This window comes from Neovison vison, chromosome 2 (assembly GCF_020171115.1).
Source record: "Neovison vison isolate M4711 chromosome 2, ASM_NN_V1, whole genome shotgun sequence".
Classification (NCBI taxonomy): Eukaryota; Metazoa; Chordata; class Mammalia; order Carnivora; family Mustelidae; genus Neogale; species Neogale vison.
Window position 1 is genome coordinate 154777106 of NC_058092.1, and position 23881 is coordinate 154800986.

The 23881-nt window shown below is 46.6% G+C and overlaps 1 protein-coding gene across 1 annotated transcript in view; it reads right to left on the bottom strand.

The window, feature by feature from the left end:
- Nucleotides 1-23881, bottom strand: part of DISC1 (DISC1 scaffold protein) — a 312576-nt gene that overhangs the window by 139222 nt on the left and 149473 nt on the right. The window lies entirely within an intron of this gene.

A 23881-nucleotide genomic window follows, 5' to 3' on the forward strand; every position in this document is an offset into this window, starting at 1 on the left:
AGAAAGACTTATGACAAGAATGTTCATAAAAGCTTAGGTCATATTAGTCAAAAACCAGAAACGACCCCAATGTCCATTAAGAGGAAAATGAATAAACATATTATAGTACATTTATGTAATGAAATACTACTTGGTAATAAAAAAGAAATAAACTGCTGATACCCACAACAACATGCTGAATAGAGGATGACAGACAGAAAAGAATGTCTATAGTATAATTCCATCTTTCTAGAGTTTCTAGAATAGGCAATATTTACCTCTATGGACAGAAATCAGACTGATATTCATCTGGCCAGGGAATGGAGAAGAATTAACTGCAAAGGATACTCTGGATGGAAGACATTCCACAGCTTTACATGTAAATTACATGGATATATACATTTCTCAAAACTCATGAAACAGTACGTTTCAAATTTGTGTATTTCACTGTGTGTGGATTATACATGGTCCTATAAAACAGAATTTTAACTGTGATTTTAATTTACATTTCAATGTGTTAAATGAAATATATTTAAGTATATGTATAGATAAATACATATACAATTAAAAATTGTTTTTTAAGGATTTTATTTATTTATTTGACACACAGAGAGAGATCACAAGTAGGCAGAGAGACAGGCAGAAAGAGAGGGGGAAGCAGGCTCCCCACTGAGCAGAAAGCCCGATGCAGGGCTCGATCCCAGGACCCTGGAATCATGACCTGAGCCAAAGGCAAAGGCTTTAACCCACTGAGCCACCCAGGTGCACCCCCAAAATAGTTTTACTGTAATAATGTATCTATCAGAATTACAAACATCATGCATAACAGTCTAGCCTTACGATTTTACCTTTTAACATCAGATAAAACCCAAGGACATCAGGTATCAATGCATCTATGCAAAATAAGACAAGGGAGTGAATAATGAGAAGAATAAGAAATAGAAAGAAGAGAACAAAATGGCATCATTTACAAAGGGCATGATTCCTCTATTTAAAAAAAATCAAAGAGAAGCTATAAAAAACTTAGACAATTCTAGCAAAGTTGCTGGAAATACGATCATATAAAACACAGTGTAAGGCAACAAAAACTGATAGGGAGAGGGTTTGTTTTTTGGTTTTGGTTTGGGGGCTGTTGTTTTTTTTTAGTTAATTAGCATTTGTAATAGAAAAAAGATTCTGAACTGTACATAGGATAAATTTAACAACAACAACAAAACTGATAAATTATTAACACTCCACAAATGTAGTCATAGGAAGATGTTCATGAAGGCGAAGGTCAATAACATAAATTTGGCCTTACTCTCCAATACTTTATATATAAATTCAATGCAATCCAGTTAAAATCTGACCAGATGCTCCTAAAGGACCATGAATAGCCATGACAACTTTGAAGACAAAGAATGATTAGTCCCACGTGGGGGGAGAAGGAGCAGGCAGAGGAGAGGAGGGGGTTAAGCCCTAACACACATCAAAATGTACCATAAACCATAAAGCCAGAGCAAGTGAGAAGAGTGGTATTAGAGCAGCAGACAAACAGATCAATGGAACAGTAGAACAACCTATAAAAGAAGATGCAGGTGCGTGCACACACACACACACGTGGTGCACACACACACGCGTGGCACACACACACACACGTGGCACACAGATCAATGGAGATCATGATGCCACTGGATATTCATATGTAAAAAGACAAAATTAGGACTCTACTTCAGGCCGAACACAGCAATAAATCCCAGCTGGAAATTTTAAAAATGTATTTTTTTAAAAAAACAAAGGTAAAGAGCAAAACTTTAAAACTTAGAAGAAAACACAGAATATATTTACATGACATGGAGTAAGAAAGACGGTATTAAACAAAAAAATAGAAAGAAAGAACGATCAAGGACAAGATAAAGTCATCTAATTTAAAATTTAAAACTCTGTGTGACAGAAGGGGGAAAACAAACAGACCCTCTACAGTGCAGGATGTGGGACATTGGTGTATTTGTAATTTTTTCTTAATTAAGAAAATCTTTTTTTGAAAAAATAAAACCAGAGGTTGATGTGAATCAAATGTGGTAAAATGTTGCCCGGGGACCCAGTATGCATGTGACATCTCTATGGATGACCGCATGGCTCGGGGTTCCCCACTCTCCCTCTGCGTCCTGACTGATCCTGGAGCGTCCGTGGGTGGCCTCAAGGCATGGCGTGCCCCAGGGATCTGTGAGTCACAAAGTATGTTCTCAACGGTTGTTGTGTCGTGGTCTGTCGCCCTGACTCTACGTCCCCTCTTCTGTGACTACACTGTACTTGAAGACAGCGGAAGGCGGGTCTCCCCTGAGCCAGTGGACAAGGAAGCAGCAGCGGAGAGACGCCCTTCAGCTTCCAGAAGGCTTCAAAGGAGCTGTCAAGCAGATGGCGGGAGATGAATGCACCCCACTTAATTCCTCCCTTTGTCACAGAAGGAAATGTGACATAGCTCTAGCTATTAAAAAAAAAAAATAAATCCTGAACATAACACCCAAAGGAAAAGAATAAAAACTGTGTTCATTATGGAAAGAGAATGCATTCTCAGGTGGGATTCTCAGTAAACAGAATTGTCTGAAAATCAGCAAGGTAGAGTATCCTTTCTAATTTTTTTTTAATTGGGGTAAAATGTATAACATAAAGTTGACCATATTACCCATTTTTAAGTGTACAGTTCAGTGGCATTAAGTACATTCACACTGTTGTGTAATGATCATCACCAAATGTCTCCAAATTCTTCATCTTCCCAAATTGAAACTCTGTACCCATTAAACACAAACCCCCTCTTCCACTTCTCTCCAGCCCCTGGGAACCCCTGGGAACCACCATTCCACCCCTATCTCCATTGATCTGACTATTCTAGTTTCCTCATAAAGGAGGAATTGTTACAGTGTTTCATTTTTAAGGAATTCCACATACTCTGTGTTATTGGTTAAAAATTTTAAAAAGCACAACTGATGTGCCTTCTCTCATTAACTTTGACTTCAGCTTCGTGAAGCTGGGTTGGTTTGTGCCTGATAAATGCTAATACAGACAATGCTGCATTGTGTATGCTCAGTCCTGAATTTCATAGGGACTTCACTGAAAAAGAACTTTCCATCGCTGTGTTGCGGCAGTCGCTATGCCCCTCACTCACACGAGATCAGAGCCGTCCAAGGCACAAATATCACTCCCGTGGACAGAATTAAAATATGCATGGTTTGTATTAAAGCTCCGTGCTGTGAAGGGCAACGGTACGACTTAACGGGACTCCTTGAGAAATCCATGAGAGGAAATGAAATTCTTAGCAAATCAAAGAGAAAAGCACTCCCTAAGCAAATGCTGGAATCGGGGAGAAACAATTTCTCATAACAACAGTTCCAAAAACCAAAAGTACTAGAATAATAACTATGGAACAAACCTCGGCTCCCTTTAGCATTAGCCAATTTCATTCAGTCTTTTGAGCACAACCTGGATTACGGACGACATGTGACATCCTCTTCTAAAAAGCTTCAGGGAAGGTAATTTTCAGGAGCTCCTGGTAACATCTTCTATTACAGCCCCTCCTTGCTTTACAGACTCACTAAGGGCCATAGACGGGAAGGAAGATGGAAGAAAGAAGAAAGACGGCACAGAATGGAGCAGGTGCGTGTACGGTGGGGGAACTCGAGGCTGAGCGCTGGAAATCCAGTGGTTTTGCTGCAGTGATATCACTTCCCCATGCACTCAGCCAAGCCTTTTGCCTTGCAGGGTCTCACCTACCGAGCAGGAAAGGGCGCTCCTTAAGCTTCCAGGGGCAGGGTGGCCTTCCTCCCTAAAAGGAAAGCTCATCCTTCATAAACCTGCACATTGCCGGCATTCTTTCATGAGCAGGGACTTCTGATGTTTTACTGCACTAACGATGATTTGAAAATGGTACCCTACACACAAAATGCTCTGTTCCCTGGCTTTGGGTTCACATCTGTCTCTTTCTTCCCCTCTCTCTGATGTGTGTCTCTGCACTTATAAATGCTCCCAAGTGTTGCACTGCTTCAGCCTCCGTCCGACCCGGCGGCGTGGAGCCCACAGTCCGTACGAGGATGGCTCGTCCTGCCCATGTGCCCATCATCATCCCACCTTGCCCGTGAGGACGCGGGGTCTGGCGAAGGCCAAACAGCCATCACAGGCAGACCCAGAACTCTGGGCCCTTGCAGAAAACCTATGTGCTTTCCAGCAGGAGCCTGGAAGCCTCGACTCACTGAAGTCCACAGAATTTGCCACCAGACCCGTCCTCCTACTACGGGGAGAATAGTCAGGACACCAGAAACGTGGCCCTGGGGCTCCGACAGCCAGGGTGAGAGATGGGGGCTGCCCAGCCTCCCCAGAGGATCCCACGCAGGAATGGAAGGCTACAGGCTGCGGCAAGCTGGCCTTCGCTGGAAATCTGTTTTCTAAACCACAACTCATCACACAGGTTGGGCCAGGGAAGGAGAAAACAATGTCTAGGCTCCTGAGAGAGCTGTCCAGGTGAGGGGCACAGCAGCTCAATAGGGTTGGGGGACCGGGGACAACACTCTTCTCCAAGCTCCCTGGGTCAAGGCAAAGCTGCCTGTGTGTGGACTGTGAGCTCCCCAGGAGAGAGAGACTTCCTGGCATTTCTCATCTCCTTCCTCCACCGGGAACCTGCCCTCCCTGACCCCTGTCCGAGCTCCCATACCTTCCCCATCCACAGCCTGGGAGCCTAGGGCTGACATGCCAAGACTTGGCGGGCGCTCTTCTCTTCTTGACTCACAAATCCATCCGTGTGCTCTCTCAGACCTTGCCCACTGCCACGGTTTTTCTCTTCTTTAAATGTGTTATGCAACACTGACAATATACAAGGAATAAAGACTAGAGGATAAACACCATGGACTGGTCATCCCGTCTATAAAAGAAAATTTTACTGATCCTGTCAAAGACCCTCAGATCCCATTGCGCCCACTGCCTGCCCCAGAGGTAATGATTTTTAGATAGTTGTTACTCCCATACACCCACTGATCCTTTCCCTTGCTATGTGTGTCTCCTTGAAACGCAGAATGATGTTTGGCATGTCTTTAAGTCAATAGCTGGTATCATACTGTATGCGCGTTTCTGGGACTTGCTTGTCTTGCTGACTTTATCCACGTTGATATGTGTAGCTAAGGCCCCGCTCACTTTCACCACTGGATAGTATTTTGTTATGTACATAACATATTTGTGTTCTTGTGAAAGAACCTACTGTGTATTTGTGAAAAGAAATCCTCCAACCATAAAGCAAGGGGTAGTTCACCTTTGTATATATGTACTGGGTCCTCAAATAAAAATGGAGCAGATAGTAGTCACCAATCCCTGATTTGTACCCACCCCCACACTCCTTCACATGGATTTGATACCCATGATTACTTCAAATGCAAAGTAAATTCAGTTATGTCCATCTCTAGAGTGATGACCTGAGAATAATCCCATGTTTTAAACAACAGAATGAGGTATTCGTGTTACAACACACAGAAGCCAGACTAGTGGCCAGGTCACACGTGGTACTGTAGATTTCACAGCATGACTCACAACATACAAGTCTGAGAGAGGAGCTTGGGGAGCAGGACTACACATTGAGTTAAAGGATGCCCCAGAACTCAGATATTCTGCAAAAGGAACTCTTTACATGAATGGAGCAAATCCATCTGTCAATGAATGCAGTCACCCAGTCTGGCACCTTATGTTCATCTTTCCATCATCAAGTGGGAAAGAAACAGTCAACTCTAGATATCTGCTTGGTGCCAGGGAGAACATAGGTTGGCAAGGGAAGGAAAGGAGGCACTTAGAGAAATGGGGGGAAATGGCAGCCATAGGAGAAGCCAATACTTTGGGCAACGGTTGGCCCATCTGTCTTCAAGAGTTGCTTCAAGAAGGAACCAGCTGTCTGATACTGGGGGAAAGTAGTATAAGAACTTGTATTTAAAATAAAATCATATTAGAAAGCAGGCAGGTCTGTTCCATTTTGCTTGTTTCCAAATCACGACCAAAGTCTTCATTCTGTTTTATTGGCTTCTGGGGATGAGCACTGGGTATTTTAGATCATTTTGCAAAATTTAGCTAAGGAGAATAAATTGCCAAAAAAAAAAAAAGTTGAGAAATCTATATTATTTGTATTCCATAAGACACATGTCTGGAAATACACACGCAAACTTGGACGGACTCTACTGCCATATTTAGCGCCTGGAGGAAGAAAGAAAAAGAAAAGGACATTTTGGTTGCCTCCGTGTTTGTATTCTTTTCTTGAAAACTCGGACACACCCTGCCTTTATGAAAGTCCTTCCCTTCACCTCTAACCTTACCTGGAATACTAAGCTCAAAGAAACCACCCAAGGGTTCTGAAGGCTTAACACACGCAGATTATAATGAGGGAGTCTTGGCAGTGTTGTCACCGTGAGGGCATTGCGCTGAGGGTAACAGTCATTTGACTCAACGTCTAGGTTCCTCTGACTTCACACAAACTACCCACAGTTCCTTCTCTTGCTCTTTCCTCTTCCTTTTGCACCAAAAGAGAGAGAAACCCTCAGAGGCTCATTTATTTGTATACTAACGCATTTGTAGACTGACCTCCTCAAGAAAGACCCAGAAAATGGTGAAACAGCCCATGTGCTTAATCCCAGGCCGTCCACATGCAGTAGCATGGGAAGGCACTCTTTGAAGCTTTTGAAAGAAGGGGAGCCCAGAATAATCCTGTGTTTTCAGCTGAGGCTTTGCTTCCCTGCCAGCTTGCTCTGGACAGACTACATCAGGCTTGGGTTTTCAGACAAACAAAAATTATCCCTGGAAGATGGCAGGAACGTACTCTCCCGCTGTGCTCCTCCCCCCCCCCACCCCGACCCCGTTTTCACCCAATAGTTCAAATGCTAAAAATATAAACTATGACTCAGCCTTTAAAACTTCTGTGATCTTGTCATCATAAGAGGGGGCCAGACGTGAGGGGGCAAGAGAGAAAATCCAATTAATCCTACCCCCAGGGGCAAACAACCTTATCAGACATTTTACTCTAGCCCCAGCAGAAGTTTTGCATGAAAGATCCCACCTGTCAGTTTTTCCTTTGTTTCAGCACAAAATCTCTGAGGCAGCATTTTTAACTCAGAGGCGAGTTTTATTAAAAATGCCTGTTCCAGCCAGCTGCTGTCAACCCGTTGGTTTGCTAACCCGGCATCGACTGAAGAGGCAGTTCTGTTTCATGAAGATGAGAGCTGCAAACTGTTAACACCGACTTCCAGAGCTGGTGTCCCGTGGGCCAGGCAGACCAGGGAAGGTGGGGAATTCTGGAGGAAAGCGAGGGGAGCCTCCCCTTTCACTCCCTCTCAAGTCACAAATTTCAATCTTGAATGCACTCTTTCCTCTATCCTGGACTGGTTCCTTCTGCAAAGGAACCGCGCAAAGCCACATCTCAAGATGACATTCCGGCTTTCCAGTTGTCGTATTCATTCCATTAGCATAACATATGCTATCAAGCACCAACGACATACGTGTCAGACACAAAACGGCCCGGAAGGACTCAGGTGCTCCACACTGAGAGGGTTTGCACAGAACAGCAGACCTGGAGAACCCATCAACCCAGACCTCGGCATCCTCGGTGGGTGGTGGGGACAGCAGGTGTGGAGCGCAGCCTCCCCGCCCCAGAGGAGACCATATCGGTCACCCCTCGAAACCTGGATATTGAATCCAGAATGGCCCTTCCCCTACCACACTCCCTGGACAAGGGACCCTCGGAATCACACACGCTTGGTCTCCTGGTGTTGTCATTTATTTGGCTGACTGTCAGCCATTGGCATTCCTGAGGCTCTTTTAGGACAGGAGGACTGGGCTGGTGTCACTGACAATTCCAGTCCCAAGACTCAGAGGGCCCTGGTACCGACCAAGTGGATGTCGTGGAAGAGCACTAGACCCAGAGTCATCAATGCCGGGCTGGAGTCCTGGATCTCCATACACTGTTTTTTAACATGCGTAAGACTCCGTTTCCTATCCTTGCAATGCAGGTGTTAACAGTGAGCCCCTTGCAGGCGGACGACATTTAATGTTTTTAACTGAACACGCTGTAAGCCAACTTCCACAAACCCCCGATGCCCTCTGGTATGGGTTCATGCTTCCTTGGTGGTAAAAAGGCCCTCCTATTTCTAGTGCTCTTAGGGGAAGCCAGCAGAATTCTGGAATTCACAAGCAAAGTCCCCAAACCTGCACTTGTCACATTTTGCGGGAACTGACATTCTTCCTCTATCCTCTTCCTCTGTCACTGAGTGGAAGGCTGGAATTCTCTGTCTTGCCTTGCCGCTCCCAGGGATCCAACACAGGGTCTCACTCATCCTCCTTCCCTAGCATTCGCTGCCGGTGTCCACACTGGCCTCTCCCCGCCCTACCTAAGGCTTATGTCCTGAGGGTGCTCCTTGCCTGCACCCTGACGGTTCTACCCCGAACACAGCTCTCAAGTGCTCTAAGTCTGAGAACGTGACGCCCCCAACCTAAAATCAGTAGTAGCTCTTCACAGCCTTCTGCAAAAAATTCACATTCCTTGGCTTGGCACACAGGCTCCTCTTTTGGCACTTGGCACCTGCCTCCCCTTTGACCCACTCCGTATCCACTCGCACCAAGTTCATACGGTCCCTGCGTCATGGCCCGTGCTGCTCCCCGCACCAGGCCAACCCTTTCCCACCTGGATGTCTGGCTCCCCCTTGCCTACAAGGATGCGAGCTCCCCAAGGGGCAGAGGATGGAGTGGGAACGTTGCAGGGCAGGGACTGGTTCATTGTTCTATTTCCTGAACCCAGCACCGAGTCTGATACCTCGGAGCAGAAACCTGGTGAACACTTGACTGATGAATGGTCATTCAAGGCTCAGAGGAAGCATCCTTTTCCCATGGGAGCATTTCGTGGTTCCTCTTCAACAACCACGGGTAATGCTGCATTTGAGTGACCTTTTGGCCTCATCCCCTGTGTTGCCTGTCTTATAACTTCCGCCGCTCAGTGCCGACGGCTCAGCTCCCCGTGTGTGCTCGGCACTGCGTCCCAGGCCCTGTGAGAGAAGAACTGTCTTACGTTGGCTTTTGTTCTCGCTCTGTCTCTCCCCCCTCTTTGCCTCTTACCCAGTTCTCTCCTCTCCTGTGTGTCTGATCCAAACAACCACATACCAGGCCCTGCCCCCGGGGAACTGGCACCTCAGCGGGCCCATCATTAGGCTCAGTGACAAACACATAACTGGCCACCCTTCCATTTTAAACCATTGCACATTCACACCCAGAGAAGGACTCGTTTTTCCTGGCTAACCCACAGGCCCAATGTTACCAAGGACATGGTCAAATACACTCCAGCCGTTCAGTTCCATAGTGCACCTCTGACGGGAGACAGTGACTGTGCCTTTCCTGGCCAGAAATGGGAAACCACCTCATTGTGTAGACAACCAACAGCGCACAGATTACAACACACAAGCGCCACAGTGAGATAGGACATGACAAACCACACCTCCTACTCAACATGTTTGTTTGTTTGAACCATGTCTGAAGGGTTTGTGTGAAGAGAGAGAGACAGACTCACTGAGGAGGTCAACGGGAAGCAGCTGCTACAGGATATAGACCAGGAAAATAAATCAAACACATTTTCTTTGCAAGATCCAAATCCAATTCCCGTCGAGGCTGCCTCTCTTTATCTCATGAAACAACACGACAGGACTAGGGAGTTTCTGGAGATCACTCGGTTTGAGAGGATGGGACCATCACCTTGTGCTTCTTTATCTGGTCCCTTCTCAGGGGCTTGGGAATGTTTACAGATCGTCTCTTTCCCAGCTGTATGGACCCTGACTTACAAGCTCTGCAAATAAGTCAGCCTGAGTTGGGGAGAAGAGTACATTCACTCAAAAGGCAACAATTAACGATTGTTATGCCAATATTGGCTCTGTCCAGCTAAGTTGTATTTGTAGAATCTGAGAGAAGAGCAAAGTCCCCCATGTCCTCTGTGGCCTGAGACTATAGCAGGAAGGGGGAGAAGGAGCCACGGGCATGGGCGCCCGTGCTGAGTCTCCACCGACACAGCGTGTGGCCTGAGGCCCAGCTTCCTCATCGCCTCAACAAGCAGGGAAATAACACCTCCCTCACAGGACAGTTGTGAGGGCTCGGTGTGAATTTGTGAGGATCTGAGGGAAAGAACCTGATCCACGGTGAATGGGGTGATTATTATTATCATGGCTTTGCTTCAATTAAAATGAGGTCATGAGGGTGTCCCTAATCCAATCTCACTGAGGTCCTTCTAAGAAGAGGAGGTTAGGACACAGACACACATAGAGGGAAGGCCAGTGGAAACACAGGGAGAAGGTGGCCGTCTACACACCAAGGAGAGAGGCGTCTGAGAGAACCAACCCTGCCAACACCTTGACCTCGGACTTCTGGCCTTCAGAACTGGGAGACCAGAGATTTCCATCGTTGGAGCCTCCCAGTCTGGGACAGTCCCAGGGAACTCCTGCAGAGGACAAACGGATACCCCTGCCAAAGAAACACCACCCTGGGCCACTGTGGTATTTTACAGAAAACACAACATGTTTCCCTGATCTACCCCACCTACGACATGGTATCACCATCTCTAGCCTCCTGAATAAGCCATTACCTCATCATCTTCCACTTAAAGAAAATTCAAGTTTTTTGAATTTTATAATTCAAATTATAAATTTTGTAAATGTTCAAAGGTTTCATCTAAAAAACTGCTCTGAAACTAAGAAATTATAGCACTGATTTGGATCTTCTCGTGCCAGGCACCTTTTCTCCCCAAGGCTGCCGTGAGGACACCATGTTACTTGTCCACTAGACTCTCCTAAGTCCAGGCCTCCACATCTAATTGCCACCCTGATTCCCACGCGGACGTCCCTAATGCACTTCAAAACAGAATGTCCAAAACCAGAATTCGGACCCACCCCTCCCCATCCCTGGTCCATTGTTCAGACAAACACCACCATCTAACCAGCTACAGAAGGCAATGATGTACAGTCTTTCTGGTCACCTCTCCTCTCTCCTTCACCACTGGTGGATGCCTGAAACCACAGATAGTACTGAACTGTATATACACTTACGTATGATAAAGTTCATTTATAAATTAGTCACAGTAAGAGATGAACAACAGTTAATAATAAAATAACAATTATAGCAATATACTGTAAAAAAGGTTCTGTGAATGTGATCTCTCTGTACTCACCCTTCCTGTGATGACATGAGATGATAAAATGCCTCCATGAAGAGATAAAGTGAGGTGAATGACAGAGACATAGTGATGTAGCATTAGGGTACTACTGATCTTCTGATGGCAGGTCAGAGGAGGATCCTCTACTCCTAGTTGACCACAAGTAACTGAAACCATGGAAAGCTAAACCATGAATGGGGGGATACGGTACAACCCCTAAGACCAACAACTTCTCCCCCATTACTATCTCCTGAATCTGTGTACTTCTTTCCATATGAGCTGACTTCACCCTCTCCCAATCTGCCCCGACCCACCGTAACAGTCCCCCACAGATCTTCCCAGGAATTCCCACCTCTCCAGTTCATTCTCCTCATAGCAGCCCATGTGGTCTTTGAAAAGGCCAGATCCGGTCATGTCGCTGTCTGCAGAAAATCTGCGAGAAAGATCACACACTGTGGGCAAGGGTGCAAATCAGAAAGGCCACCTTAGAGCATGGCTCAGTGTGATCCGTGAAAGTTAACCTTACGTATATCTAGATTGCCAGAAACTCCACTGTGAAAACACCCAACAGAACAGGGAACCAGAACACCAAGTAGTTCATAGTACTACTATTCTAAAAACAGCAAAACACAGGAAACTACCCAATTGCCCGTCGACAGCAGAACTGATAAATATGATCTGTTATGTTATATTCACAGAAAATTACTGCTACAAGGAGCAAATGGACTCTCATGGTGTTAAGTGTAGGAAGCCGAGCAAAAAATACAAGAGTATGACTCCATTTACATAAAGTTCAGAAATAAGTCAAAATTGCTCTACGGTCCTATGAGTTAAAAAGGGGGTCACCATGGGAGCATGCTAGTGACTGGGGCAGGATCCAGAGGAGTTCTCGGTTGTCAGGAACGCTGTGTCTCTTGAGCTGGGTGCTGTGGGACCAGTCCTAAGCTGACTCACATGGGCACTGGTCCATATGCACAGGCGTGGACTAAATATTCATGTCCTTTCCAAATTCATGTGTTGAAACTACGTCCCTAATGTGATGGTATTAGGAGGTGGGGGTCTTTGGGAGGTAATTAAGACTAGGTGAGGGCATGACAGTAACCTCATGAATGGAAATAGTGCCCTTGTAAGAGGTAAGAAGGCACTGGCTAAGGCTGTGTGAGGACATGACAAGAAGTCAGCCGTCTACAAACAGGACCTTGACCTTGACCTGGTCTCACCAGACCTTGACCACACCAGCACCATGATCTCACACTTCCAGCCTCAAGAGCTGTGAGGAATACATTTTTGCTGTTTATAAGCCACCCAGTCTGTGGTATATTGTTACAGCAGTCCAGATGGACAAAGATGGTGTGTTATACATAGTAAAAAAAAAAAAAAGTAAAAAGTAAAAAGTAGGGGCACCTGGGTGGCTCAGTGGGTTAAGCCGCTGCCTTCAGCTCAGGTCATGATCTCGGGGTCCCGGGATCAAGTCCCGCATCGGGCTCTCTGCTCAGCAGGGAGCCTGCTTCCTCCTCTCTCTCTCTCTCTCTGCCTGCCTCTCTGCCTACTTGTGATCTCTCTCTGTCAAATAAATAAATAAAATCTTAAAAAAAAAAGTAAAAAGTAAACAACACAGACAACTTTTCATCCCTCTTTTTTTTTTTAAATTTTTTTCAGCGTAACTATTCATTGTTTTTGCACCACACCCAGTGCCCCATGCCTCTTTATATAAAGATCAAAATCCTAACTTGCTTCAAGAACTATCCTGGCTTGGTTCCTGCCGACATTTGAACCCAGGACATCCACTCCCTTCTCCCCCTCTCTGAGCTCTGGCTGTACTGGCCTCACGGATCTCTCTGTCCCTCAAAGCCACCACCTCCCTCTGGCCTTGGGGGTCTTTGCACAGGCTGTTTGCTCAGTCCCTCCCTTCCCCTGCGATTTTTCTACTTATCCTTCCAATCTCAACTCACACTTCACTTTGGAGCGATTGGCCCCTGGCCACTGGCTGCAGACAGATCAGGTGTCCGTATTACACTCTCGTACATTCCTTCTTGTCACAGATTATGACATGTTTGTGTCTTTGATCAATGTCTGTCTCCCCCACTAGACTTAAGGTCTGTACAGTCAGGGTCTCTGCCTGTCTGTTCACCTGCATACCTGCCCCCCCCAAGCCCAGCACCTGCCTAGGGTATAAGCTCAATAAATATTTATGGGCTAAAAGAGTGAGCCATCCTAGGACAGCAGTGTCATTTCTCTGCATCAAACATCTCGAAAGATGAGCGCTTCCAACTTCTGAAGCTTCCTTCCTAGTGTCTAATTCCTTCTTGCTGCAATTTGAGTTCATTTATCTTCCTCTTGCCCTCGGCGAATATGAATTGAGATACTTACCACTAAATCTCCATTCTCCATACATGCTTTTTACATCTTTGAAGTTAGCTGTTAAGTCACTTTTGATTTTCATCTGTTCGGTCAAAATAAGCTGATCCATGCAGATCATTTTTTCCTATTCTTTCCGAGTGCTTTTGCTCGAATGTACGCTCAGCCACGTGGAGTTACATGGAGGGAAAAAAGTGGATCTGAACATGGATGTTTGGCCAAGAACAGTGGGCATTTGCATCACATAAACTCACGGAGCATATCCAAAACAAGAATAATACGTATCACCCACTGAACACCAAGCAGATGAAGACGAAACTCAGGGCACTCCAGGAATGCATGGTAAGTAAGCCAGCTACTGAGATCCAGAGGCAGGACCAGGAGACAAGCAGCCTAGCCTACGCATCTCACCTTTACTCAGTGAGAATACAGTACAACTTCTAATTTTCTCCCCACCAATAAAGGAGCCATACAAATACAGAACTTTGAATCACTGCATCTTGAATTTTCTTTAAACAGTGATGGAGGTAAGTTATAGTCCCAGAGTACATCAGATTTAATCATTAAATTTATGATGATTCACTGAGTAGAGCACGATCTTATCCCTTTCGTGCCCAGAGCCAAACATGACTTATCTACAACCTAGATCGGAAATACGATCTAGGATGGAAAAGACACCTGGGGCCGCCCCACGGATCCTCCCAGGTGTAGGAGTGTGGGCTCTGCCATCAGAACTGTTTCAGCCACTCCTCGGAATAGCAAATGTTACAGATCTCTTTTTTTATCTTTATTTTTAGTTTTATTTTTATGTCAGCATAGGGAACATACAGCGGCATATCAGTTTCAGGTGAACAATATAGTGATTCACCAATTTCATACATGACTCAGCGCTCATCAAGGTGAGTGTCACAGACCTCTTGATGAGAAAGGGCACTGTCACACTAAACTAAGTGTCCACCCCCTTCTCGTTTTTAGTTTATCACCTGTGGGGAATATTTCTATGTGACTGTTTAACTTTCCGCTGGATCACGTAATCTCCTGTCCGCTCTCCCTCCAGAGGGGCCGTTGCGCTGGGTATAAAAGCAACCCCTGTCCCATGGCTCCCACTGGCACTATTCTCCATCCACACGGGACCAACCCCCTCAGCTGGCGACACCCTGTGCACACTCCCTCCATTTCCCTAAGTCTTCCTACTTCACCATTAACAATGGGGGGAACAAAGAGAGGTGGGAGAGATCAAAGAAGTCCACACCCCAGCTCCTGAGATAGCATCAGGCAGAAAAGAATCACAAAGCCATGACTCACCACAGTGCCTGTGTACCTGTCTGGCTTCAGAAACAACCTGCTATTGCCCCCGAAAACCACAGGCCCTCGAGACACTCATTCACTACACATAATTCTAGATGCTGGAATGCCAAAACCAGTGCAAATGTTCAGACACAGAGCTTTAAAACCCAGACAGCAGCTGCTGTAGGTCAGTGACACCCATACCATTTCTGCAAAAGGCATGTTTGCGAGGACAGCTAAGGTTCACAAGTACTGGTACACAGAGTTAGGAACCCAAGATGCTAAAAGATACGCAAGGTAAGAGAAGGTCCTTCAGGGTACCCTCCAACACAGCAGGGCTCTCAGGCCAGCTGGGGACCAATGACCCAGCCATTTACGTACCTTCTGGAGTTGTTTGCTATATTACTTTTCCCCTTTGGTTCTATTGATTTGTGGTCCTGCTTCTAAACCCAAACTAGATTGGGGAATGATGAACTGTCTAGATTCTCCAACACAGACCTTAAGAGGAAGGTAAAAGGAAGAAGACCAGCATGGGCTATTGTGAGAGAAGAGAGAAAAAATGAGCATGGGGTCTTCACCCTTATGTATGGAGTGAGAACAGTTGAGTCACACCAACACATTACGTTTAGATGATGACAGATGCATATGAGCTGCAGGAGGACTAGTGCATCATCTCAGCCATTCTACTCATTCACAAATGGGAAAAGAATGAGATCGAGACCATGAAGCTGCCCATGACCCCTCTGTTTGATACTGTTCACAGTATCAAAGCTGCAGCCTTGGAAGGCAGCTGGCCATCACCAAGTAGGCAGACATCCAGCCGGTGCCCCCAGGCTCCAGTACGAGGTGTCTCCAGTGGCCAATAATCAATGGCAGGTGGCTTTCAGACATCGAGGCCCACAGCTGGCTGCTGGCTTGCTTCCCCACAGACTTAGCTGCAGCAATCTCTCTCCCGACCACTAAGAGCACCCTGGACCATCTCCTCTAAATATTAGAGCTCTATGGGTTTATCACAGCCTTAATGAAAATTCAGCTTGCCACCACACAGGGCAGACTGATTTCTCTACGTGTCTACACCCAGGCACTAGAGAAGTTTGAAGTCATAGTGAGGCCAACAAGAACCAGTCTCCTGTGGTCCCATCAGATGATGCTTTGAATGGGCCCTGGGAGTGCTGCGCCCTAGATTCTGATAGAAACCATTTTAGGGCCTTCATTTGTATGTCATTTAAAACTAAATCCTTAGGGGCACCTGGCTAGCTCAGTTGGTAGAGCATGATACTCTTAATTGAAGGGTTGTGAGTTCAAGTCCCACACTGGGTGTAGAGTTTACTTCAAAATAAAATAAAATAAAAATTTCTTAAAATTTAAAAAATACAGAAAACTATATCCTTAACAATTCAGAAGATTACTAAAGGGATGAATTGTGGTGTGTGTGTGTGTGTGTGTTTAATTGGAGGGCTATAGAAAAAAAAGGTTTTGAGTGGGAGAAATAAAACCACACGAGTTATTTACTAAGTGAGTTACTCACTAAGTCCTCAGCTGGGCCATACAAAATGATGCTCAAAGCATCAGTGTTTGAGATTACTTAGATGCTCTCTTCCAGTTGTAGAAATAGAATTTTGGCATTTCAGTTACATTTCCTCACAGAACCCTTCTGTGACATTTGATTCCAAGAGCCCGTCTCCCATGAAGAGGGGACCACTGCCTTTTCCAGTCTGGCTCTGCAGGAAAGACTGTGAGGTTGAACCAATTTTCCCTGATAGCTTGAAATTTATTATTTGAATTTTCCCTAATGGGTCTCTTAACATGCTTCGGTAAAACTAGCTCTTGTAACTCTAAACACTTCCATTTCTGTTCCTTACGTGAGTACTCCACAAAATCCCATGAGTCTCTATTCCCTTTAGTTTTCAATCCACTAAGGGACTATCACACAAGACCTGACCTGTGGGGCCGGCAGAGGGACCGGGATGGGGTGCTGGGCAAGGGGCACCACAACAAGGTGCTGGGACAACAGCCCTTGGATGGCTCACCAACCAGAAGCCAAATTCAGGTTTCTTCTGGCCTAGAGCCCTATTATAAATTGCTCACCTGTTCTTGGACTTAAAATCATAACCACTGGTGCAACTGACCAGGCTCAGTGGGTTAAGAGACTGACTTCTTGGTTTCAGCTCAGGTCATGATCTCAGGGTCTTGAGATCAAGCCCCATGTCAGACTCCAGGCTCAGCAGGGAGTCTGCTTAAGGCTCTCTCTCTCTCTCTCTCTCTCTCTCTCTGTCTCCTTCTCTCTTTCTGTCCTTCTCTGCCTCTAAAATAAATAAAATAATAATAATATAATAAAATAAATAAAATAGAAAAGATAACCAGTGTATGTCAATGATATTTCATTTTTTCTAATGGTTAAAATGATTTTTTAAAAATCACCATCAGTAGCCATAGCCAATCATCCTTCCCCCTCTCTTCAGTCCTGATGAGAAAGGACACCCAAATCCTAAATCTTTCCTGGTGACCTGATATTGGATAATGAGCTCTGACTCCTTAGGGCTCTTTAAAATGGCAATTTACGGCTGATCTGGCTAGGATCCAGAGCAGAGAGGGTATCTGTGGGATGGGGCTCTGGGCATGAAGTCCTTTCCATGGCCACATGTTAAGGATGTCAGGGCCCCTCCCCCAGTCTTTTTCCATAACCATCTCTGTGTGAAATAAACCGGACTTCATGCGGGGACACCTGGAATGCGTCTTTATGTGCAGTAGTGGGAAATTACATGCAACAGGAGATTATTTTAGAATGTAAAAGGAAATATTAAAACCGAAAGCACATGTCAAAACCAATTTCTTCAATAATTGCTTATCTGGGGTACAAGGACCCTGCCTCAGAAATGCGCCCTTATCTTGAAATGTGCAGTAACACCAACAATAGATCGTCTATGGGAAAGGAGTTGAGTAGATGAGTAATTTACCAAGAATTTTCTTCCACTGGTTTCCAAAGCGTTGTCAAGATTGCGCTCCTGTCATCTGGATTGGTTTAAAATAAAACTCAGTTGGTTTTTTTTTTTTTTCAAGAACAGATGGAAAGAGGGACACAAAGGCAAGCAGTGTGCAAACAACAGCAGAATTTCAAACAGTAGTGGGTAAAGGAATGGAAAATAAACATACGTCTAGGAAACAGCTACAACTTCCGTCCTAGGAAAGTGCTTTCTGACCTGGTGTGTAGTCGTTTTCAAGAAGAGGATTTGTCATTCTGCCTTCAGTCAACACATCAGACTGTAGGTGGGTCAGGAAACCAGGGTCCTCGGGGCCCGACATGCGGGAACCGGCACACCAGAGCCAGACTTCCAGAAGCTTTACATATAGTTAAACCAATAAGGGGAGCGGAGAGTGATAAGAAAGAGAATTTTCAAGCAAATGGAGAGAAATCACCTCACGACGAGAACCTGCATGACACATACATTTTTTTTCATTACGAGGATGAGAATTTTTTCTTTTTAAAGTGCGAAAGCAAGCCAGTGTTGAAGAGAGTAAGATGCCTACGTAATTCAGTAGAGTCGATGATCAAGGACCAAAGCAGAATTCTCATTTTTGAGGCATCAGGAGTGATCTGCCCAGGCAATAGCATCTGCATGTACCCCATCAATCAGGAAAGTGGGGTCCGGGGAAGGCTTCCCATGCAACCCCTCCCCCTGCCACAGAGCTACTACTCCGGGGAGGGCCTCGCATGGCCCAGCCCCACGGGAAAATCAGAGGAAGCCCAGGTTGTCCTTTTAGTCGTGGATCTTTTCAAACAATCGGGGGCTGTCCTTTTCCATAGCGGGGAAAGGGGAGACCACAACGAGCAGGTAGCAGCTACTGTGGGCAGGGTTTGGCCATGGGGCTGCCAAGGGCCCCAGCCACAATTCCGAATTGCTCACATACCACACACATGCACCATGTGCACATACGTTACACAACGTACACAGCAACACACACATGTGCAGGCACACACCACACCTAGGCACATACATGTGTGTGTACACCCTACACGACACACACATGCACACAGACACACACGTCCCATGGGGCACACATACACCGCATACCCCTTGAGATACCACCGCAACCATTACCTACGACACGGGGGCATCGGCCCCTGTCTAGACGCCCTGCTTTGCAGAAAGACAAAACGCCCCAGGGGCACTCTGGCTATACTAATGAGATGACGTTTGAATTAATTACGAAGGGAAGGCTCATTAAGACCAGCCCGGCTGTTCAGTTAGATGGAAGGTGGTCATGGACGATACAGAAATCTTGTAAGGGATTGCTCAGGTGTTCTACATTCATATAGTTGATACTGTAAAAAGCTGCCTTTCAGGAAGAGGGTGGTGTAGGAGGGACATCTGGTCCCCCTCTGCTAGCCTTTGTGACTATGTCACAATTAGTACTTTCCAAGTGAATGCTGGAATTGAGGCCGGGGTTGGGTGAAGGTGGGCAGCAGGTGCAGGTCCCCTGGCAGTCCCAGATTTCAAGTTCAGGAGGCCACCTTGACTGGATCATTCCTAGCCAGCAAAGCCAGGACCCACCTGGATGGTGACTGATCTCACGAGAGCAGGGCTGGCCACAGCAGCACACGTGTGTTCAGCCATGTTGCCTAGGGTACAGGGTCATGGGTCAAACAGCTCTGGGCGGCTGGGAATCCGTGGAGTCAGTCCTTGGAGAAAGGTTCTTGCAGGAACCATGTGAGGAGGTGTATTCAGGGCAAGACAAATTAGGGCTCAGGCTCCCCTCCTTGAGCACAGATGCCACCCCGAGGGTCAAGGCTGGTAGAGCCAATGGCAGAGTCAAGCAATGGCAGCGGGAGTCAGCACGCGGGCTGCACTTAGTCCTTCACTCAACGGTAATCAGCCGGGACCAGGCTGTGGGACATTCCTTGTTCGGGAGACTCAGCCTCACACGAAGGCTTGCCCACTACCCAGCAGGCTTGCTTGTCTCTTGCACAAAATAGACAGATAGAAGAACCATTCTGACACAGCAAGAGACTGGCAGTCTGTGGGTAAGTGCTGATTTAAGCATCAGGGGTTAGTTCAAGCACAATGACCCCAGAAATGAGACTATTCCAGATGCTAGCCCAGATGGGGAAAAGGTGCCAGGCCAACACTCCTTGCCACGGAGGCTGGGCCAGAACAGAAGTTCAGGAGCTCAGCCGATGTGGGCAGGTGGGGACCAAGTCATCACCCAGGGGACACCGGGCTCATCAGCTGCCGAGGGGGTATGCAACCGCAAGGACAGAGCATTCAGAAATGAAATGAGAAAGCGAGGCTGTCATCAGGGAGGCCACCAGGAGGAGGAGGGTGTGGTCCTGGTGAGCCGACAGCACGAGGTATCCTCCAACTGGGCGTACAAATGTGGGCCCAAAAGCAGAAGCCTGTTTTGATTTCTGCTTGCTGATGGTCAAGAGAAAGAGAACATCAGCAAGCGGAAATCAAATGAAGTCTGAAGGTGCGGATCCTCTTGGACATGAGATGTGAAGGACACGGCGAACGCAATTTCAAACCTTACGGCAGACCCAGAGACTGTGGAAAGTGACCCCTGCAGCAGACAGGTCGGCCTACAAAGGCTGCAATTTGGGGTCGACCATCAGGCAAAGAGGGGAGATTAAAGCACAGGCAGCTAACCACGGTAGAACCCGCAACGGGAAGGGACCACCAGCCACAAGTTATTTAGGTTCAACGGCAGTGGACCCTCGAGCAACATGAGCGTGAGAGGCACCGAGCCCCTGGGCACTTGAAAAACCAGGAGTAACTTTTGACTTTCCAAAACTTTCACTACTCCTAGCCTACTGTTGACCAGAAGCCTTACCGATCACACAAACATATATATTCTATGCTGTATCCTTACAATAAAGCTCAATAAAATAGGATCAATAAAATCACAAGGAAAAAATACAGTTGGGGCACATGGGCGGCTCAGTCAGTTAAGCATCTGCCTTCGGCTCAGGGCCATGAGTCCGGGATCCTGGGATTGAGCCCCGCATCGGGCTCCCTGCTCAGGGGGGGGGAGTCTGCTTCCCCCTCTCCCCCAGCCACTCCCCTGCTGTGCTAACTCTCTCTAATAAATAAATAAAATCTTCAAAAAAAAATACATTTAAAGGACTGTACTGTATTTATAAAAAAAAAATCTGTGGTAATTGGACCCACACAATTCAAACTCATGTTGTTGAAAGGGCAACGAATACTTCTGCACAAATGGCCCGATTCTGGCCAGTGAGAGAAACACCTCACAACCACCTCCCAACTGTGGGCAGAAGGGCTGTTAACCAATGGCACCGTCCTGAGGAAATACAAGAGGCAGGACAGGGTGACTGTGTTCCTCCTGGGAACCACTTCCATAGCCATCTCCCTCTTCCCGACTGGGTCTCCTTTAAAGACCCAGAACTTTCTATTTTTCTCTCACCCCTGCCAAGTCCTGCCTTCAGAACCTGCCAAAACTCTGAGGAAAAAAGTGACAACCAGTCAGCAGCCCTGTGCAAAGCAAGTCCAGCCCAATCCGAAGGGAACCTGTGACTCTAGACTCTCAGGGAAGATGGCGAGGTTCTGGGCTGGCTGCAGCCACGTGGGGAGTCAGCTCTGAAGCCCCCGTGAGGAGGCAGGCCCAACCCCCACCCACCCCCAGCAGCCAGAGGAAGAGAAAGGTCAGATACGCATCACGAAACCTGAGATTCAGGTTTATTCTCAGAAACTCGATTACTGGAGCTAAATTAAAGCCACAAACTGCTAAAAATAACTCTGACAAAAATACTTATTCTTTAAAATGTAATCGAGGGACGCCTGGGTGACTCAGTGGGTTGGGCCTCTGCCTTCAGCTCAGGTCATGATCCCAGGGTCCTGGGATCCAGCCCCATGTTGAGCTCTCTGCTCAGCAGGGAGCCTGCTTCTTCCTCTCTCTCTCTGCCTGCCTCTCTGCCTACTTGTGATCTCTGTCTGTCAAATAAATAAATAAAACCTTTTAAAAAAATCTTTAAAAATGTAATCCAAATCACTTTTTTAAAAATCAGTCATTTCACTGCTTAAAAAGACCACCAGGCATATCTCAAGTTTATGGGGGAAAGACAACGGCATAATAATCTAGGGGGGGAACCGTTAATCACTAATCTTTAAAATCAGAGTTTGCAATAAATGAATATGACAGCAGAAGTGAAAACACGTCTATCATTCTTGTTTGTCCTCTTTAACAAGTGTGTGTAGCCATTTCACTGCCGCAGACTTCCCGAGCTCCTGACGGGAGACAAGTCCGTTCTGCTACTGAGCAAGCTGGAGCTTTGTGGGGCCTGGGGGAGCCACAACCGGCGAACACCACCTGGTCCAGCCAGCAGTGTTCCCAGCATGGGTTCAAGGTCAACAGACAGCTCTGGCCCTCAGAATAGCAGGTTGCAGAAGACCAGCCCAAGCTGGGCAGCTGCTGAGCACAAGATGGTTAGATACAGAGCAGGACCATTACCCGTGGGATCAGGCGCATTATAGAGAAAAGAAGGAAAGATGGATGTCTGTAACTAGAACTTTCTGCCTAGCTGAAAGACTAGGACAAAGAAGGGACTTTCAGATGGCAATGGTTGGTCAATGTTTTATAGTGACCATGACACTGGATGTCTATGGAGCCCCATATCTGTGGAGCACCATGTCTACGGAGCCCCATTTTTCAGGCTGGTTCTTACCACTGTGAGGACAAGGGACGATCCTACCCTTTTAGTGATCAGAGCCCATGTCTTTGACACTGTGGAGTCCCGCCTTGGGAATGATGTTCCCACAGCAAAATGGCGGCTGGGCGTTCAGACGTCTCCTGTGCCTTCCCCATATTCCTTCTCTTCTTCCCACCCCCTGGCAGAAACACACTCATGCCCAGACTCCCAGAGCCTCTGGGCCTCCTACACCTACCCTGGATGACTTATGTAGTATCCCCTAGAGGTTGTTCCTTTTCTAACTTTTTCCTTTTCAAAAGTCAGCGTTGCGTTCAGCTTGTCAGAGGTGAGCTCTCCTCCAGGAACCAAGGACATGGTACAGATTTCACCCAGGAAATGTGGTGACAGCCGAACAAGGTGGGACCCCTCTCGGGAACAAAGGCCCAAACCATTTCATCTCAAGATCTTTATGAAAAGACTTGAACACTGAAAATTCCCAGGCCTCTGGTTTACACAGCTCTTCTCGGGGGCATTTTGGTCCTTTTTCACTCCATACTGGAGACAACCAGCAATCCTGCTTCTGAGTTAAGAAGTGTCTATGAACGTGGATAGAACTAGAGGGTATTATGCTTAGCGAAATAAGTCAATCAGAGAAAGACAACTATCCCCTGATATGAGGAAGTTGAGAGGCAACATGAGGGGTTTGGGGATAGGAAAAGAATAAATGAAACAAGATGGGATAGGGAGGGAGACAAACCATAAGAGACTCTTAATCTCACAAAACAAACTGAGGTTGGTGGGGGTCGGGGGGTGGGGTTATGGACACTGGGGAGGGTATGTGCTATGGTGAGTGCTGTGAAGTGTAAACCTGGTGAGTCACAGACCTGTACCCCTGGGGATAATAATACATTATATGTTAACAAAAAATTTTTTCTTTTTTAAAAGAGTGTCTATGAAAATGAAGATACTCCCCTGTGGTCATACACCTTGCAGACAGCTGATCCACTTGGGCCCAATCATCTGCTTCCTTCACTACTTGTCAGTCACTCCCTCCCCCCTGCCTCTCTCATTCATCCCACCAACCTGATACCTTGAGTATTTGGATTCCTAGATCCTTCTAGATCCTTCAAGATCAACACTGTCCCTACTAGCCTAAAGGACGTCCGTCAGGAATCCAACACTACTGCTTCCTCTTTCCCATCGGGGAAGGGGTGGGGAAGGCAGTACATATCTCGGCTCTTGTCCTAATTATTTTCCGGCCCCCATAGCATTTCCCATTACTAGTTCCAAAAATGCATGACTGCTTGCCCTTCTAAAGGCCCGGGATGTGGTTTCATGTTATGATCTTCTCCCCTCTCTTGCAAAGTTCGATTACGCTAACAGGGGCCTCGAGGCTGTTCAGCGGCGAGAGGCTGACCTAGGCCTGGCCA